The following is a 14,553-nucleotide window of genomic DNA, read 5'->3' as shown; positions in this document are numbered from 1 at the left end:
ACCCAGCTAGTCAAAGGCATAACCCAGGTCTGTGAGCATTAATTCAATCTCTTCTTCTGTTATACCATATAACTCCTGTCCTTCTAAAAACCCACAGTGGTTCCCTGTGGTTTCTAAAAACCTATAGCTCCCTGTTTTTTAGCACATCAAATTCAGATGTCTCTGCTCAGTCTTTTCACCCAAAATGCCTCCTATCTCTCCATCTTTTCCCACATACGCAGAAACTCTTTTGCTAGTCAGGCATAGCTATTGGTCATCTCCTCATTCTCACAAGAATATGGCCCAGTTTCAAAATGCTCCCTTGCCTCTTTCTACAAATTCAAGTCTCTTTTCTTACAAACCTGGGTCAGACCTCACCTCCTCCAGGAAGCCTGCCCAAACTACCACTTCACTCCATTCTGTTCTGACCACTCCCCCACTGGCATTTCAGCAGTGCTTATATTCTTTATGGTTCATACCCTCTGACACATAATGGGCACTGAAAAAAAGCTGCTGAATGAATAAACAGATTCTATAGATTCAGCCTCTAAGTCATCTCTTAAATGTGTTCCTTCCTCTTTGTTCCCACTGTAGCAGACCCAGATAAGGCTCTCATGGACCATTAAAATAGTCTCCTAAGAGCTTCCTCTCCCTTCCTACCTCCCTCTAATCAGACTCCACAGTGCCACATGAGTGAACTTTCTGAAAGAAAACTGATCATGTCTTCTGTTCTTCATGGCTCCCAATGCCTTTGGGATAAGGTCAAAAAGTTCTTAACATGATTTTCAAGGCTCTTCATAATCAAATCTCAAACAATTCCTCTCGTCTCCACTACTTTCCAATATTGATATATCCATGGTGGAGTTGACCCTTCAAACACAGGGAGTGTTCCTTTTGCCAGAGGCATCTTCCCTTCTCTACCTGATGAGCTTTCGCTTCTATTTTAGAGCCTATCACAAATGTCACTACCATAGCCTGGATGGCAGCCCTACCCAACCCCAGGGCTCGCCTTGCTGTCCTCTGGATCACCACCAATTTATTCTAGGGGTGGGTGGGTAGCGGCAGAGCATATTAAGCATGGGGCATTTTAATTACTAGTTGGTCAGCCTTGCCTCTTGCAGTACAAGCCTCTTGAAAGCAGGACCAAATGTTCTTGTCTTTTACATCCACAGCCCCAGCAGAACATTTAACTCCCAGGGTGTTCTTAGTGTTACTGAATAAGTGAATAAAGCATTTTGTTCACACCATGTTAATTTGCATTCATTTGGAACCATACACTTAGACCTGAAAGGGATATTAGAAAATATCTTCCCTAACCTGCTCATTTTTCACATGAAGAAATTTCAACCTACAAGGACTTAAAGCAACTAGCAACTGCCCAAGGTCATAAAGAGCAGCAAGGGGCCTTGACCTGGTCACCAGATTCATACCAACTTCTGCTTTATTGTACACACAAAATTGCAATGCCAAAAGACAGACTAGACACACAAAAAAGTATCTTCTTTGCATTTTTCTCTACAGGAGGCTACATACCTTTATTTGAATTCAACAAGTATGCCTAAATGACATTTACAGACCTGCATCTGACTTCACAATTGTGCAGTTGCCCCTTGGTATCATTCTGAAGCACATTTTAGTGAGTCTATTCAGTTGGCTTGAAATTTTTAAAATTCTTCAGATCCATTGAAATTCTTCAAAACTGCTTTTAGGATGATGCATATTAAAAGATTTAAATTTTGGATACTGACTTCCTCTAATACTCAAAGTCAAATTACAAAGTTCCCAACCTAACAATTAATCGAGACAAACACCATGTCTAGCTGGTCCATTTAGACTTCTGTCTCACAGTATGATGCTGAGGATAATTTGCATCTCTCAGATGGGAAAAGTCAAAGAAAGATGATAATAGTGATAATCATTGTAATGGCGGACACGTGGAGAAGCAAAGGGACTGACCTGTCAGTCAGTGGGAGAACAGCCCTCAGATTCCTCTATTTCTTTAATCTACAACACTCCAACACAAAAGGAAATGCTCCTTTTCAGAAAAAAAATTAGATGAATTCATACTTTATTCTTTTGAGCTATGCAAGGCAATGTGCCTCTGAATTCATCACTACTTCCTATCTGTTGACACTATCAGTCATGAGTTGGCATTCTTCTAACAACAGAGAGCCCATCATAAAAGGTTCTGAGAATTTTGTTCAAGTAAACACACAACAAAGATTTTTCAATCATTTGCTATAGAAAGGGAAATGACCACCTTAGAGAGGTTTAGTCGCTTTTAACAGTACATTCGTGCACTAATGTATGCACAGCCTGTAAACCAGGAGGTTATCTTTACGCTCCTGCTAATACACTCCATTTCTACTCCTTTGTCCTGCTTATAGTTAAAACAGGCTTCAGTAGTCACATTACTGTCATTTTGTGCTATCTCAAAGTTAAATCATAATGAGCTTTGAGATTGTTAGTTGTTTCCCTCTTGTTTCTGCAGAAATGCAGGCTCCTTTTCCATTTTGGAGGATCTAAGCCTCCAAGTTTCTATGATTGCCTGTCACGCCTTCTCTCGTCTTTTATTCTCTTCTCTTCTCTGGCTCAAAAGCAAACTCATTACCAAACCAAATGCATAAGCCTCCCACACAGAATCTGGAGGAGAAAGACATCCCATTTAACTCAGAGGAGCCATTTCAGAGGGAAGCTATGGTCCCAGGCTTCACTGGCTGGGGACAGGCCAAGTGTAACCTAACTAGATATGGGACTGTCTCTTCGGGGACTGCCCTGCTCTCTGAACTAAGTCATTGACCTGGAAAAGCAGCTGCTCTTTTCATGGAGTACCCCAGTGCCAAACAGTTCACAATTTAAAAATAATAACCACAACAATAATAATAAACCTTTATATAAGCATTAATATGTGCCAGGTACTTGTCAAAGCACTTTCCATGTATTATCTCATTGAATCCTCACAACAACCCTGAGGCAGAGGCTCTCATTATCTTAATTTTACAGATGAGTGAAGTGAGGCTCAGAAAGGTTACTAATTTGCCCAAGATCACACAGCTAGTGAGTGGCAAATAGAGACCAAACTTCATATGTTCTGGAGCTAAGCTCATGCTCTTTACCTCTACTTAATGCTACCTCAAACTAAAGGACACTAATAATAACCCTCTCAACAAAAGTGTCATGGAATCCATTCAGAAACAGAATTTTATAATACAGATATAAAAATAAGAACAAACATTTATTGAGGGCTTACTATGTGCCAGATACCTAACTTACAACAACCTTTAGGTAGGTGTAATTTTTATTCCTCATTTTCCAAACAAGGAAATTTAGGTTAAGTGGCTTGCCCAAAATTACACAGCTAGTAATTGTCAGTTAGGAATTTTTTCATGCACCCTGACTCCTAAGCCATCTTGGTATACTTCTCCATCTTACTTCCATGTCCCTGAGGAAATAAGGCACAGAGGGGTATAGGGTGTTATGTAAGACAATAACCTGTCTGAATACTTTCAAAGGCAGTTTTCTAAAAGCTCAGACCAAACTCCAGTTCTGAGTCTCAGTCATGTGCTTTTCTTACTTAGTTGCCCTTCTATGTTCCTTATCAGTAAATTCTACCCCTCCAATCACTGGGGTGTCCAAGTATTATGACACCTGAAATCATTCCTAGTTCTGTAATGCTCACTACCCTACAGCTAACTCGTCTTTATATCCCATTATGTCTACCACCAAATACTTCTTGAATCTGCACCTTTTGCCTATGCGAGAAAGTACAAACTCCTTAATATAGCCACTTAAGGCCCTTCACAACCTTATCTTAACCTTCTTTGCCAGTCAATCTCTCATCACCACACTGATCCCCCACAACACACACACACACACACACACACACACACACACACACTATGCATTGCACTGTAGTCACACTAAGCCACATGAAAGCTATGTTTCTTCACACCGATAGCTTTTTCAAACACTGTTCTCTTCATAGGCAATACTCTTTCCCAACCACTCCATTTCTTAAACTCTTATACAACCTTCAAAGCCTTTCTTTGCTTTCCCAGGCAGAGTTAGTCACTGCTTCCTTGGTACTCCCATGTGACTTTTATAGTATTTGTCACACTGTGTTATCATTTCTTATGACTATAAATTCTGGGACAGCAAGTACTTTGTCTTAAATTATTTTGTATCTCTATCATCTAACACCATGCCTGCTTCTTATAAAGGTCCATTAACTGAAAGTTGAATTAAATTGAACTTCCCTCATACAATAGCTGACCCTATTAGTCTGGCTCCTTGCTATTCAAAGTGGAATCTAATAGTAAGGCTCTATAGGACTAGTATTTGAATAATGTTTTTTAAATGAATCTCCTTTATGTTTAGTGATCATTTGTAATAATCTGAAATTTATTTTCCTTTCTCACCTAACCAATATAATTGAGATCAACTCTACCAGTCTTCTAATCTTTGTGGGAGTTCACAGGTATGCAAAATTTTACAACCAGGTATTATTTCTCTAGGCTTGCCCCCAAAGGATATACCATATTAAGGTAACTTTTACCCTTTAAGTATAAAATAAAACAATTCATGAAAAATCAGAGTTATTGAGGAAAATAAAGAAAAAATATAAAGTTCTTTTTCAACAATTACAAAAGAAATATAAATACTCCAAGTTGAAAGTTTCAATTGACCTTGGAATTCCAACTAAATTAATTCCATAAAAACTATACAGAGTACATTTCCTTATCAGTTTTCAGACAAGAAGATGAATAGCAGAAGGAGTTGATAGTGTTTCACATTTAGAGCTGCCAAGGCCCTAGAAACGTTTTTTAATTAATTTTTCCTCCCAATTCTGGGTGGCAAGACTATATAGCTATTCCATTCATATTAAAGATGAAGAGAATAAAGTACAGAGGGTTAACTAATTGGCTGAAATGACCCAAACCACCACTTTCTGGTAGTAAAATATATTATTAGCAATCATATATTAGATCTCACTGTGTGACAGGCAAAATGCTAAGCATTTATATGAATTATCTTGGTCCCCACATTAGTCCTGTGAAGTAGAGGTAGGTGCTATCCTAGTTCCACAACTGTAATATTCTTTTTTTTTCTCTTTTACATTTTAACATCTCTAAAATGGGTGAATTTTACAATCAATTTGTGTCACAGTTTGATTAGTAGTAATTTTTCTTTTTTAGCTGCACATAAAGGAATGGTGGTATCCCAGAGCTAAGAAAATACAGTGTCTTCACTCTTGCTTTCACCCCCTGGGTCTGCATCTTCTTCCTGCAGTGGTAGTCAGTCAAGAACCCACCTCTGATTGGATCATCATCCTCTGCAAACTTATTCTGTTTCGTAACATAAAGCCTGACTTTTCTCTCAACTGTGAAAACCCTTTTAAGACAATAGTTAAGTTTCCTTTATTGGTTGTGTTTTAGAAAACAAATCTGGCAATAACAAAATAGATAGCTATTTTTCATTAATAGGAGTTAGAGCAGTTGTCTGCAGGAACTGGAATGTGTAAGCTGCTGGAGAGAGAGGCAGAGGATTTGGGCAGCAGGGTGACTAATTAGGTTTTCTTTTGTGAAGGAATTGTTTTGTATTGATTCATTTATGTCTGATATAACGCAGTAGTCCTCCCCCTGCCCAGGGGAGCCTGCACGGACTGGTAAGTGATAAGAAGCTGGCAAAGCCTCTTGACCAGCTCTTTGCGGCTGTGTGTACCTTTCAGCTGAAGCAAGTGTACAGGGTGACGGTGACCAGATCACCCTTAGGGTGTCCCCTCCCTGCTTAGACACAGGCCAACCCTATGTCTAGAGCCAACTTCCTGCTGGCTAGATATGGAAGTCCTAACACCAGAGTTGTCCTGAAAAATCACGAGAGAGCTCAGACTCTGAGCTACAGAGAGCTTGTGTTTTCCTGCATCAATAAAAGAACCAAATAGGAAGCTATCCTATTTCTTATTCTGGGGAAACCTCACTTCCCCTCTGAATGCAGGACTCTGCTATGACTCCCACCACAGGGGGAAGAGTCTCTCTGGTGACAGAACTTGACCCTAGAGTTAATTAAAAAAACATGCAAAGTATCCAGAGCAACTTTTAGCATGGATAGTGCTTTTAAAAGAGAATTAGGAGGGACAAATCTCAGATATGGCTGTGTGATGAATTAACCATACGTCCTTGGTCTGTGATGGAACTTCTCTGGACCCATGTTTCCTTATTTGTACATTTCATACATAAAAATGATACTACTAAATTCATCATCTCTAGAGTCCATGCAGAATTATTTCTCCCAAGAAACTGACAGTTTTGCACTGAGCTATCCACGTTTCTTTGCTCAGAAACCTTTGTCTTTAATACATGCCAATATGAATACACAGGCAGCAGTCTGAAGTTCTTCAGCCATGAATAGCATTTATTTCTGTAAAAAGAGAGAGCTTAGGCAAAATGAACCATAAATAGTGGGAACACCTAACCCAACTGTGTCCCAGTCCCAGACTCACCCCTTTCCCACAACTGTACTACAGGGGGCTGTTGACCTGGGAGGGAGGAGCTTCTGAAACAGTGAATCCCCAGGAAAGAATGGAAACCCTGCTTGGGGATCCCACAGAATTTACAGAGGAACCAGGAGTCTTTTAGAGAAACTTTTTAGAGAAACAGAAAGCATTAGTTTTTTGGAGCCAAAGCAGGAAGTAGAACAGAGGCAGCTTAAGGAAGTTGTTCTGGGAATGCAATGTCCAAAGAACCCTAGGTTGAAGTAACCAGAATGGCAGAGCATAAGAAAGCCTGCCAGGCCAGATTCAAGTGAGCACAGAGAGAGGCTTCATGCCAACAGTCAGTGAGCAGTCTTAGGACTCCAACAGCAAAGGCTTTGTCATCTCAGTGACTGCCAACCTGCCCTTGGCAGTTGTGATTTCAAATACAGGTCTGCAATGATTAAGGTTCTTTGGTTACAAACAACAGAAACTGGCTCTAGCAAATTTAAATGACCATAAAAAAGAAATTTGGGGAAGGACTGGAGAAATACACAAAAATTAAATAAAAGCTGAAACTTAGAACTTAGGAGAACCAGAAATAAGGCAGCTGGGACAATCTGAATAGCAGGACTGTTGGACAGTCACCTCCAGTCACTTCTCCAACCACTTTCCATCCTTGGGTCGATCTGTCTAAAATTTAAACTCCAGCAGGGAGTAATTGACTGGCCTAGCTTTTCACGTGTTCTGTGTTTGTGCTCAAGTGCACCATCCATGCACACCTGAAAGAGGACATACCCTAACTGGAAGCCTCTCCGAGAGCTGCTGGCAGTGTGGGAGGGGTTGTTGTGAGCATCAGGAGGAAGGATTCACGGCAGGCAGAAACACTGGGTGTCCTCTCCACTGTCCCAGACCAAAGGTTCCACAACAAGACTAAAAGGGCAGATCTTATGCCTTTCCAGGAGCTATCTGGAAAGTTCCAGAGGCTAGAGGCTTTTCAGAGATGAAAGGAAGCCTATACAAGCAAGTAAGTGCTCAGGGGTAGGAGAGACTCATGAATGAGGTATTCAGAGCAGAGCCGGCAGACATCAAGCCTGGACAGTGTGAAAAAATTTAGCCTCAGCCAGAATTATCTTCACTGTATCTTGCTCTGGTGTGGCCTATCCAAAACCTGGGTTAACCAGCCTTGTGCCTCCTAAGAGAGAGAGTGGGATGTGAGCTCTTTAGTAGCTGGGTGATTGAAAAACATAGTAAGGCTTGCCAGTAACAGGGTAAAAAAGCTGGAACAATGAATTCTGCCCCTGGAGAGAGCAGATGGGCCCACAGCCAAACAGGACAGAGAGTGTCTCTGGGAACCTCTGGTTGTGGATGCTATTGTCTTCAGCTTCTCCCTACTTCTCTTCAAGGACTTAGTTTAGTGTCCTTGTCTCAAACTCTCCTCCTCCAGAATTCTTTTATACACTAACAAACTCATTCACTTTGGTGTTAGGCTTTTGAATTTAGGACCTATTATCTTTGATTCCAACTCTGGAATAAAATATTTTATTGCTAAAGCATAGTGAAAAGAGCATTTTATTTGGTGTCAGAGAACTTGGGTTCATGAATCTAGGCTGGACATTCAATGCTGGACTGTCTCCTTTTCACTCTCCATTACCGCAGGGTGACAAGCCATGTTTACTCATCCGTCCCTCTCCTTGGCCACTTCTCCCTCCTAGGTCCAATGCTCCTCCTAAACTCCTCTACCTTTGAGCTCAATTGCATCCATCAAGTACTGCCCAAGTGAAGACTGTTACATAGTGTAAATGATCTAATTGCCCCAATTCAAACCCCAGCTCTACCACTGATGAACTGGAAAACCTTAGACAAATTACTTTATCTCTCTGATGCTCCACTTCATGTTCTGTAAAATGGAGATAATTGTACCTATCTTTCAAGAAATCCATGAAATAGTTCATGTAGAAAAAGTGCCCACGATAAGCACGTGACAGCTATTATCATTACGTCCTCTACAACCCTGACTGACTCTTTCCACAGTGATCTCCCATTTCTCTCCACATCTTTTGTGTGAATTCTTTGTATCACTTAGATTGTCATCAAGTGCTCTGGGCTGCTAAATGTTACCTTCCTTCTAACACCTGTATCAAAAAAATTTCCCCAGGGTACTCTCAAAATAAACTTAATTGACAGTGTATGACCTGGTGCACTCCTTTTCAGGAAATGTCCTGCTAACTAAACTCTCTCATTAAGTCCTACGACTTAGCAGCATGAATAAGATGCTCAAAAAAGACCATTTTGAGTAAGAAGTTTATAACTACACCCTAAAATATCCAAATCTGTGCTCTTTTTCCATTTCAGTTTAACCCAGAAAAGTTCTTCATGCAGATATGTTTATTTCTGAACCTTAGAATAAGCACTTAGTTGCCTACTACACAGTTAGTCACTTCTCCTTTCTTGCTATTAATCTGTCTGTACCATCCATAGCATGGCAGTCCTGTGTCCTAATTGTTCAAGTCACCCTCCATGTTTCAGTTGTACTCAGCACTGGGATGTGTTAACCTAGGAAAAAAGCAGAGGTGGGTAGAAATAAGAGCCAGGTTTTGTTAGAAACCCTGCCCACTCCTCTCCTTTCACACCCTTCCAAAAGCACTGTAGCCCTCTAAGGAGTTATTGGATGTGGGTCTCATTTCATTCAATTTCATCAAAAGTCCAGCAACAGCTGTTTCATCTGAGTAAAAATGCAAAGAGTGAGGAAGTTTGGAGCCCTGATATCAATTCAGCAAGTTCAAGCCAGAGACACAATCTGGTTTTAGTGGGAGACATAAAAGGCATGGCTGATGGCTTCCCTACGGGGGAAAGAAAGAAAGTCCAAAGGCTGTTTCTGCTGAGTGTGCTCAGTGTCAGGTGTCTGGAAACAGATCCCTAAAAACTGAGCAAGATCAAAGGATTCATCAAAGAACCATTCATCAAAACTGGAACTCCATGCAATCTGTGTTAGAAACTACGTCTTGTATCCACGCTTGGGAGAATCTGCATGGGTGGATGCTATCTTCACTTCTGGTTACTAGTGTAAATCAAATAATACCCAAAATGGGGTGAGGAGAAAAAGATAAAGGTGAGGAAAATCAAGATCTCAGAGAGCTTTATGGCCTTTTGAAACATTTAAGAAAAATCTCTACCTCCTTACTCATTTCCCTAGCAAGGCTCTAGCTAGCACACAAAAACAGGTTTATAGTTCTTACTATTTGTAAACGGTAGCACACTGAATGCTCGTGATGGTACTGCACAGTGCACTGTTAGATCAAATCTCTACTCCATGGGTTCACATTCAGAAGAGATAAACCACTGAGATATAAATGAAGGAAAAGAGACAAAGGCCTGCAGAAACAGTATGTGCCTGCGTATTTACGTGTTTCCTCGCTTCCTTCCCCAGGCTGCCGAAGAGGGGTGAGCTCTGCACCCAGGAGAGTACCTTGCCTGCAGTAGCTACTCCAAGAATTGGAAGAAGTTGCACTGTGTTTTAGCTACTTTTGAAGGCTAGATGTAAAAACAGAGGGAGTTTGCCCTGGTCTCAGATGATAGAGAGATAGGCAGAAAGTAAGTGCCAGAGGCAACACCTATTCACTCTGGACAAAACTGTGACTGGCAGACAAACTTCCCACTGCCTTTTCTTGTGAAGCAGAATGCATGCTGTGAAGGATCAGGTTGGAAACAGACCCAGAACAGATTCAGTGTTGCAATTAAAGTTCCTGGCTTTCTCCACATAGTCTCCAAGGCCAAGGGCCAAGTGTAAAGGAACATGGATGAAATGTTTCTCCCTAAATGATCTTGATGAGACAATAAATGGTAACTTTTCTAGACTCAAGGTTATGAGCCCAGATGCATTTTCCAATAAGGACAGAAAAACAGGAGTCAGTTTTGGAAATTGCCAAGTGATGCCTCTGCCAAAACAAATCTCGTCTTAATTTTAGAAGCGTTTAGGAAATGGGTTGCTTCTCTATGGTGTGATTTCCCAGTCTTTTTCATGAAACAAAGCCAAATGTTGCCGAATTTGAAAGAACAAAAAACATATAGTCCAATTAAATTTTCAAGTCAGAGCTGAGTTCTCCCAAATGATGACTTTTCGTGAAGAAACTGGATCCTCATTTGCTACAATATTTGGGACCGGGCTCTAATTAGCCTTGCTCATTTGGTTTCTGCCCCTCTTCCAGGAAGTAACAACTGAATGCAAAATTAGGATGAGATTTTACTGGGAGGGCAGTTACCCCAGAAAGACTGTTGCAGTGAGTCTTCCCCCTGAGAAATAAATCCACACACTTCAGTGACAACAGTGGGAAATGTTCTCAACAGACTTGCTACACAGCCACCACTGGGGGATGGGGTGGGGGATGTCACTGCCTGTCAGACACACAGTTCTCACTTTGGTGTCTTAGGAAAATAGTACATACCCTTTTTGCTTCCAACTGAGAGTGAATTACTCTTGCCTGCGCTCAAGCAGAGAGAAGCTGACTGGGCTGGGAGTGCTCAGCTACAGCCTATTAAACTGAAGTTGCTTTTAAAGTTGGTTAATGACAAGAAAAGCTCTGTGTTTCCATCTATCTATATATCCAAGCTCCGATGCAGGAGAAAAAAGTTTGTGCAGAAAAATGCCTTCATTTTACAAATTTGAATATGTTACTGATTTGACATCTAAAAACTCCTGAAGACATTGAGATAAAAAAAATAAAAATGCAATTTGAGGATTATTAAATCTATATTCCATGATAATTCAAATGTATGCATGCTTGCTCACACATCCACAAACAAAACAACTTTCCTAGAGGTCAAAATGTACACAGCTTAGTTAGGCAAGGAGGCAGCATACCTTTCCTCCCACTCTATATCATTATCATTGGAGTTTTGCATTTTACAGCACTGAACTTTTGGCTGTTCTTCTTAAGCATTCCTATCAGCTGGCCTTCAGCAGTAACCTTCTTTTATTTTTATTTTATTTAATTATTTATTTTTATTAAGGTACCATTGATACACACTTTCATGAAGGTTTCACATGAAAAACATTGTAGTTACTACATTCACCCATATTATTAAGTCCCCCCCATGCCCCATTGAAGTCACTGTCCATCAGTGTAGTAAGATGCCACAGAGACACTACTTGTCTTCTCTGTACTACACTGTCTTCCCTGTGACCCCCACACACCATGTGTACTAATCATAATACCCCTCAATCCCCTTCTCCCTCCCCCACTCTTCCCTTTTGGTAACTGCTAGTCCCTTTTTGGAAGTAACCTTCTTTTAGAAGTAAGGTCAGAGGATGCCAGTTGCAAATGATATACACAGAGGCCAAGTTATTTGCTAAGCATGTCAAATCAAGAAATATTTGAGTACCTGTCTTTTAAACTGAAAATCATGTATGTAGCCATCATATTCCCAATCCCAGTTGTTAATCAGTTAGGTCATCTCTACTAGAAAAATTTTCAGGCCAAACCTGTAGCAATTTTATTATTCAATTCCCGATATCTTCCTCTTTATTCAGTCTCACAATCATCTCTAGGTGCTTCTAAAATGAGTTTTCTGATATGAAATAACATTAATATAAAAAGATTGCATACTTGGAATTATCCTTCTAAAGGACAAAGGAACAATTTCAACTTCCAATGATTTAGTATTAGTCTTTAATGGAAAGTAGAAACAGTAAAGAAAAAACAAACTCAACATTGTGTGCCATGATTTGTCAACTGTAAAGCACCATTCAAATGTTTGTTGGCAATGAAGAGGAGGAGGCAGTTGTCATTTCCACAGAAAAGTCCCAAGATTCATTTCTGGTCCTTAGTTTTGATCACATAGATAATCAGCCTTGACTAACCCCAAATGTTTTTGGAAATGTTAGAGGTACAACATGGCTGATCTAAAAGTTTCAGCTTCTGATCGGAGATAAGCTGACCACACAACCCATGCATTTTGTTGGAGTGACCGGGTCTCAGTCATTTATCTCGTCTTTGATCTTGGAACTTAGCAAATGGCAGAAAGACCCAGGATGTCATAAAATCTAACTGGAAATAACCTGGGACTTACTCAAGCAAAGGACACTGAAAACATCTCATTCCTTTTCAGAATCAGAACATCCAATAACCTGCTATGATTTAGGCAGGTACAAAATGTGAACATTTTGAACTCAGATTGTAACCCATTAAAGATTTCTTATCTGCATTCTGCAGCAGCCATGAAAACAAGCACCAGTGCATGTACTTTGGGCCTAAAGAAAATCAGACAGTAAGCTGCAGATGGCTAACTTTGGTTTCTATGTGCTATTCCCATGAGTATCTGTACAAATAGCCCATGAGTGGCATGCAAAGAACACCTTCACTTCATTCAGATTCTCTCCTTTCTGGTGCAACACCCATCCCACCTCTACCTCCAAGTATTTACATCCTCAACTCATGCTGCTGCCACACACACACACACCACCACCACCACAACCATCAACTCCAATCTTCATTTTCTAGCTCAACATTAATCTGATGTTAAACCAATCTAATTAAACTAATCCAGCTCAGTATCTTCTGGAAGGAAGGTAACAGTCAGGAATGGTCAAGAATTTTAATCCCTAATGTGATGGTGTTTAGAGGTGGGGCCTTTGGGAAGTGATTAGGTCATGAGGGTGGAGCCCTGATAAATAGGATTAGTGCCTTTATAAAAGAGGCCCCTGAAGGCTCCCTTACCCCTTTTGCAACATGAAGACATGGCACCAGGATGTCAGCCCTCACACCATACGGAATCTATTGGCACCTTGATTCTGGACTTCCCAGCCTCCAGAACTATGAGAAATAAGTTTGTTGTTTATATGTCATTCAGTCTTATGGGCATTTTGTTATAGCAACCCAAATGGACCAAGATAAACATATTCTGGATCACAGGCTTCTAGAGTTTCAAACACTACTAATCCATAAAAGCAGTTCACACTTGAATTTAAAAATAGGACAAAATGTGTAAGCTCACAAATATAGATATGCAAAATGGAAGCCAAAGTAAAAGTATCTTTGAATTGGTTCTCCAATCCTTTTGTGAAAATTCTTAAAATTTTTTGGACAGGATCACTTTCCCAAGTCCTATTCATAATTTTTATGAGAAAGACATCTTTCTAAACTCACAGTCAACTTAAGTGATTGTGATAAGAACAGTTTTCAAGGCTCTGTCTCTGTCTCATTGGGCTGAACTTAGGCTGATAACACAGGCTCAGTAATAGTGCCACCTCTAATTTACCTTGTAAACCCTTAAAGATTCTTTTTCCCACTTGTGAAATAGACATGATGTTGCAAAATAAAAGCTTTTTTTGAACTCTATAGATTATTATTTATATTCTAAGACAATGTATTCTTCCAAGAGGCATGTATACTTTCTGAAAGGCTACAGGGGGCAAAACTCAATGTTTTGTACCTAATTTCAGTTTGAGGTTTCCCAGTCCTTGACCCCCCAAATTATTTTAGCAAAAGATGCATCCCTCCCTTCTTCCCAAATCCTTATACAGTAGAAGGCTTTGGTGATTTGTTAGGGGAAGAGAATAGTTATCCCCACAAAAACGTTTTGCAAAACTGAAAGTCAGACCAACAAAAAGAGAGTTGGCTACATTACAAACAGAATTAAGATACAGAATGAAAGGAAAGATAATTCTATAATAAATCTCTTCCATTCATTAACTGACTCAATCATGTGCTCAACACATATTGATGGTAGTAATGATCTCAGGCACTAGTCTTGGCCCCAGATATTCTGCAATGACAAAACCAAAGCCCTGCTCTCATGCACTTGACATTCTAGTTGAGGAAAGAGGTAGAAACTGACAATAAATAAGCATGCCAGGTGGTATTAAGTAGTGTGAAAGAAAATAAAGCAGGCCTCGGGAGCAGAGCCAGATGGAGGGAATGGGTGTTAGACAGGGTGATTGTGCCTTTCTTGTTAGGTGACATTACAACTGAGGGTCTTACAAAGCAAGGCAGCTAATCAGGCAGATATATGGGGCAGCACATCCCAAACAGAGGGAATAGTAATGAAATCCTGGAGGCTAGAGGGTGTTTGGCACGTTCTAGAATAAAACAAGAGGTCAGTGTGCC

This window comes from Manis pentadactyla, chromosome 11 (genome assembly GCF_030020395.1).
Source record: "Manis pentadactyla isolate mManPen7 chromosome 11, mManPen7.hap1, whole genome shotgun sequence".
Taxonomy (NCBI): Eukaryota; Metazoa; Chordata; class Mammalia; order Pholidota; family Manidae; genus Manis; species Manis pentadactyla.
This window is presented reverse-complemented; position numbering follows the sequence as displayed.